Source organism: Colobus angolensis, unplaced genomic scaffold, assembly GCF_000951035.1.
Source record: "Colobus angolensis palliatus isolate OR3802 unplaced genomic scaffold, Cang.pa_1.0 Scaffold282, whole genome shotgun sequence".
NCBI classification, from domain to species: domain Eukaryota; kingdom Metazoa; phylum Chordata; class Mammalia; order Primates; family Cercopithecidae; genus Colobus; species Colobus angolensis.
In genome coordinates this window covers 2,049,760-2,056,293 of record NW_012116066.1, presented here as the reverse complement: position 1 = coordinate 2,056,293, position 6,534 = coordinate 2,049,760, and positions in this window count along the sequence as shown.

Here is a 6,534-nt window from a genome sequence, read left to right as displayed (position 1 = left end):
AGGGTCTTGCTCTGTGGTCCAGGCTGGAGTACCGTGGTGCAATCTCGGCTCACTGCAACCTCCGCCTCCCAGGTTCAAGTGATCCTCCCACCTCAGCCTCCCACGTAGCTGGGACTACAGGCATGTGCCACCACACCCACCTAATTTTCATATTTTTAGTAGAGACGGGGTTTCACCATGTTGGCCAGGCTGGTCTCAAACTCTTGACCTCAAGTGATGGGCCCACCTTGGCCTCCCAAAGTGCTGGGATTACAGGCATGAGCCACCACACCCAGCCTAGTTACATAAATCATTTCGTTGCAAATTTAGCTACCATTTGTATAATCCACATTCTTCAACTGCATTCTATAAATGCAAATACATATGAGGAGAAATAAGGAAGTAACTGAATCACACAGGTAAAAAGTCATGGAACAGTTGTAGCTTCCTCATCTTACCTTAGGTCAAGCACTGGCATGATACATATACATCCTTTTAGAGATAAGGTTAATTTCCTTTATATGCCTCGAACCCCATTGAATTAGAGAACTACTGTATTGTAGTTTAAAATTAAGGGAATGGGTTTAGATGGAATGCAATATCATGGGAAGCACACTGGGCTGACCTCAATTCTGAGCTCTGCTACCAAGCAAGATTTTGGGTTAAATGTTAAATTAGAAAGTTGAAATAAAAGAACTCCATAGGCCATTTGAGTTCTAAAATTTCATTATTTTTCAGATCCTTAACTGTGAGCATACCACAATACGTTAAGTGACAGCTCTTTGTTAGCAAATATTTTTTTTTTCTCTAGCAGCACTGGGATTTTTGCATGATATCTATAACTCACAGCATTCTGGCATCTGTCTAAATATTCCTACTAGTGAAACATAAACCTCTTATAGTCTGTGGCAGATTGGGCATGTAGCTGTCTTATCTTCATCTGTGATCGACTTATGGCTACTTAATTCTACCAGGTGAAGCTGAGTCAATGCTCTGACACAGATCTTCCACGGTACACCTAGGTCCTGCCTCTAAAATTAAGCTGGAAAAACACTACTCAGTGCAATTCCAACTCACTATCTAGCACAGACTGAGAGCAACAATGTCACTTCATTTAAGACGAAACAAAACTTTGTAAATCGGCATCATGATGCAATTTTACATGAAGAGTATTGGCCAAGGCCAGGCATGGTGGTTCATTGCCTGTAATCCCACACTTCGGCAGGCCAAGGCAGGAGAACTGCTGGAGCCTAAGAGTTCATGGTTATGGTGACCTGTGGTCCTGCCCCTGCACTCCAGCCTGGGCAACAGAGTGAGACTTTGTCTCTAAAAAAAATGTTTTTAAAAAACAATAATGTAACTATACTTCTATTCATAGTTTGCATAAGCAATTTTTAGGCCTTATCTATTCTAAGTGGATCACTCGCAAATCTTCATCTCCATCTCCATCTCAGAATAATCTTCTGAGTTCTAGACTCATATCTCCAACTGATGAATGGCATCTCTCCTACTTTTTTGTCCACAGACACCTGAGACTCAACATATTCCAAAATGAACTCATCATCTTCTGCCTCTGTTCCTTAAATCTACTCCTCTTCCTGTGTCTATGATCTCTGAGAACAGCAATGCTTTCATCTTCATCTTAGGGACCTGCGTTTTAAACTTCAGCACATCATCTTTGACTCCCACTTCTCATAAGTAATCAGTTGCTATGTTCTGTCAAGTCATGTCAATCTCCCTTCAGCATCTCTGTCATCCATCTGCTCTGCGTATCCACTGCCCTATCCTATAGTTAGGCACTATTCTCCCTAATTCTAGTCTCCAATTTCTCCCCATCAATCCATCTCTCACATTGCTGCCAAATAAACTTTCCAGAAGCACAGATATAAGATTTATATTCCCCAACCCCAAAACCTTCAGAGATCCCCAATTCCTATAGAATATTGGTTTTCAGATATTTTTATTTTTCAAAAGCAAATGAATGCTATCTTAGACAAAAACCTGTCCCAGAACTCCGGTGCATAAAACACACAAAAGTGATATCTTATTGAAACCGCCATTGCAGGTTTGTGGCTGAGACAGTGAAAGAGATCTGATCTAACCAACTCCATCTTGCTTCTGGCCTCCAAGCTGTCCTTGTTCATTCCTGGGTGTAGGCTGAAATAACTTTGGGAGGAACTTAGTTTATAGTATATAGTTTAAAACAAAGATGATAATAGCCCTTTCCCAAAACAAACCTTCTTGCCTGTGGACTAGACTGCCTTTGTAGGACTAACAAATTAGCCACAGAATTAGAAGTTACGGTTTAGGAGTCACGCAGCTGGAGGCTACAAGATTCTGACCCTCCCTAAACTGCTCCTAAGATCAGTGCTTGAGATATTTTGCAGACCCTGCACTCGATGGATCAGCTGGTACCACCCAGATCAATAAACTGGCTCCTCTGATCTTGTGTCCCCCACCCAGCAACTAACTCAGCACAAGAGGACAGCTTCAACTTCCCATGATTTCATCTCCGACCCAACCAATAACCACTCTTGACTCACTGGCCTTCCCTCACCTGCCAAAGTATCCTCTGATCCCTGAATGCTCAGGGAGACTGAACTGAGTAATAATAAAACTCCAGTCTCATGCACAGCCAGCTCTGCATGAATTACTCTTTCTCTCTTGCAATTCCCCTGTCTTGAGAAATCGGCTCTGTCTAGGCAGCAGGCAAGGTGAGCCCATTGGGTGGTTACATTATTAACATGAATTTATTTTGTAAGTTAAAAATCATTACATCTATGTATTTTGAAATCAATCAGTGAGAAAAATGGGGCTCTTTTGATAAACACAAAAATCTGAAATCAAGGGCTAGGGAACTACATTCTTATATTAACATCCAATTTGATTCTGTTTTTGTTTTTGTTTTATAATAGAGCTGGGTCTTAGGCTGGAGTGCAATGGCTATTCACAGGCACTAACATAGACCACTGCAGCCTGGAGCTCCTGGGCTTAAGCAATCCTCAATCTCCCAAGTGGCTGCAACTACAGGTGTGCCCCACCATGCCCCACTTACTTCTGTTTTTTTTTGTTTGTTTGTTTGTTCGTCTTTTTTTTTTTTTTTTAATTGCCTCACCAATGAGAAAATTCTTACTCATAGATAAGTAGCTGCAAACGCTAACAATTTTAGCAGTTCATCTTGTAAGATACTTTATTTGTATAAGACGCTTTACTATAAAGTCTACACAAAATAGGTCAAGAGGTAGCATAATTTTAATTCTCTCTAATATGTTAATTTTTATGTATTTTACATGGTTTTAATTTTATTACAGTTTGAATATATATATATATATATATATGAGACAGGGTCTGGCTCTATTGCCCAGGTTGGAGTGTGGTGTCACAGTCTGGGCTCACTGCAGCCTCCACCTCCTGGGCTCAAACAATGCTGCTGCCTCAGCCTCGTGACTAGCTGGGACTACAGGCACATGCCACCATGCCCGGCTAATTCTTGTATTTTTTGTAGAGACAGTTTTGACACGTTGCTCAGGCTGGCCTCGAACTCCTGAGCTCAAACCATCCACCTGCCTCAGCCTTCCAAAGTACTGAGATTATAGGCATGAGCCACCACGCCGGCTTCAACATACATTTTTAAAGGAGAAATTTAAACCAAGCATCTGTGGACCCCAGAAGCACTTATATAGAATCTTAAAGCTCATGAAATATAATTTGAAACCCTTGCCATAAAAGAATGTGCTTGATGGTCTAGCCTCAATCTATTTTTCTTATCTTATTGTTTTCTATTGCCTTTTACACATTTTTTTGTTTTGTTTTGTTTTTGTTTTTGAGACAGGGTCTCACTCTGTCACCCAGGCTGGAGTGCAGTGGCTCAATCTCAGCTCACTACAACCTCTACCTCCCAGGTTCAAGCAACTCTGATGCCTCAGTCTCCAGTGTAGCTGGGACTACAGACATGTCTCACCACACCTGGCTAATTTTTGTATTTTTTGGTAGAGAAATCATTTCGCCATATTGGCCAGGCCAGTCTCGAACTCCTAATCTCAAGTGATTCACCCACATCGACCTCCCAAAGTACTGGGATTACAGGCATGAGCCACTGCGCCCGGCCCTTTCACACATGCTTAAAAAGAAAGAAAAGTTGTTTTGCTTTTTCTAATTATTGCTGTGAGAATGTATATGTAAGAAAAGAAAATAATAAAACAGAGAAAAATTCCCCTTAATCCCTAAACCCAAGTATAACTACTTAAATGTTTTAGTGTAATTTCCTTCATAGTATGATTGATAGTTAGGTTATAGAGAACTATGCCAAGCACTTAAATAGAACTGTGCCAAGCACTTAGCTATTATCCCATTAAATACTCACAAACACCCTATTATGCAATTAATTTTATTATTTTCATTTTACATTAAGGAAACAGAGGATAAAATAGGTTGAGTAACTTGCCCAAGGTCACATAGTAAATTGCAGAGCCTGGCTTCACACCAATATGTCTGACTCCAGAGACTATGTACTTAACCACCACATTGTATGGCTTTCCTTTTCATGCCCTCTTTCACTTACTTTAACTCTGCCCACGTTAATTTACTATTCCCTGAAGACATCTCCCTCTGCTCATGCCATTTCCTTTGCTAGGATTTCCCTTTTCTCCATTTCTGCCTAGTCAAATCCTGCTTATCATTTAAACGCCACCTACTCCTGAAAGTCTTCTCTAACCCACTTCCAGCTCTCCCTTCTAGAATACCCAATAATACTCTTTCCTGTGCTTTTTCATCTTCTCCCTTATCCTGTATCAACCTCCTCCCCTTCCCCAGCCTCCCACACTCTAACAAAGACAGCAGGAGTTTACTATATTTGTCAGTGCTGAGTGACTAGTGGCCTTTCTCCAGTTCCCACGCTTTGGACCTAGGGCTGAGCAGTTACTCTAGGATGCAGCTACTGGGATAGAGGGAGGTGGCTTGGCGCTCTAATCCTAAGTAAAAACTGGAGCTCCTCTGCACAGAAGTCAAGAAAACTATTCCTTCTGTGATCTTGGCAAAGCCAATCTGCCACTCCTCCCCCTACTCCCCAACACTGCACCCCTGCTCCCAGGGCTCCCTTTTGCTTTTTTAACTTCTTTTCCCCTCAAGCCTGCCCTTGACATTCCTTTGAAGAGGATTTCCTCTTGATAAGTCATTCACAATGTGCGATAATGCCAGCTCTGTGATCTGTCCTGGGTTCTGCAAGGGCAGCCTTGGTGGCTAAACAAATTTTCTTTGCTTTATTTCAAAGTTTTTGTGGCCCTCTAAGGAGACCATTACAATTGAAAAGCAACGTTCTGGATCTGAGATTACGAAATGTAGTTCCATTGGAACTGTGTTTCTGGCTTCACAAGTCATCCCTAGGGATCCTTGAAAGTGAGGACATGTTTATCCAACTCACTTGTTAAGGGTAAAAGCAATGGATTGTCTGTACATATGCCAACTGGAATGCAGCAGCCTCAAGTGACTGGGACTAGAAGCCCTGAACCTTCTGGGTGCATGCCATTTGTGGAAAGACAGTTTGCTGATGTATTTCTGATATACTACATTTTTATTACAGGGATGTGGGAAAATGTCAATCCCCAGCCTGAACTTTGCCTTGAATTCAAGATTTATACATCCAACTGCTTACCAGACATCTTTAACTGGATATAGGACAGACATTTCAAATTTAACATGTCTAAATGAGTTCCTGATATTCCCTCGCCCCCACCTACCCCACCCCCTAGACACAAACCCTTCTCTCCCCTCAGTCTTATCTCACTAAGGGCAACCTCATTCTCTGATTGCCCAGATCAAAAACTTCAGTGTCTAATGTGGTAATGTATTTGGGAAAAAAACAAACCTTAGTGCCATTTATGTCTCCTCTTTTCTCTTTTCCCTTCCACCTCAAGGTTTTGTACTTGCTCTTCCCTCCACCTGGAAGGCGCTTTCACCAGATGTCCACAAAGCTAGCTCCCTCACTCCCTCCAAGTCCTTATTGAAAACTCATCTTCTCATTGAGGCCTTCCCTCACCTCTCTCTAAAATGGAAAACAAATACCATGACACTTCCAATCCTCCTTCTTGTTTTAGTATTCCCCTCAGGACTAGGGAGAGTTAACAAACCATGCATTTTACTTATTTAGCATGGTAGTAGGCTGACCACTCCGCTAAAAGTTTAGTTCCATCAGGGCAGGGAATTCTTATCTTTTTATTCACTGCTTTATCAGCAGTGTCAGAACAGTACCTGGCACATAGTAATCACTCAACAAACATCAAGTGAATAAATGTTGAATGAATGAAAGATGCCAGACCTGAATGAAGAACGGTTTCAACCTAGTTTAAAACTTTTCAAACTGCTTTCAGAGATTACAAGGGGAAGGGACCCAAAGGAGTAAGTTTCTGGACCTCTAATCCCCTGCCTTTACCAGAAAAGACCCAAATCTTACATATTGGTCTTCCATGCCAGCCTTATTTTAAAGGAAACATTACTGGGATAGCATTTTTTGTTTTGTTTTGTTTTGTGATGGAGTCTCGCTCTGTCACCCAGGCTGGA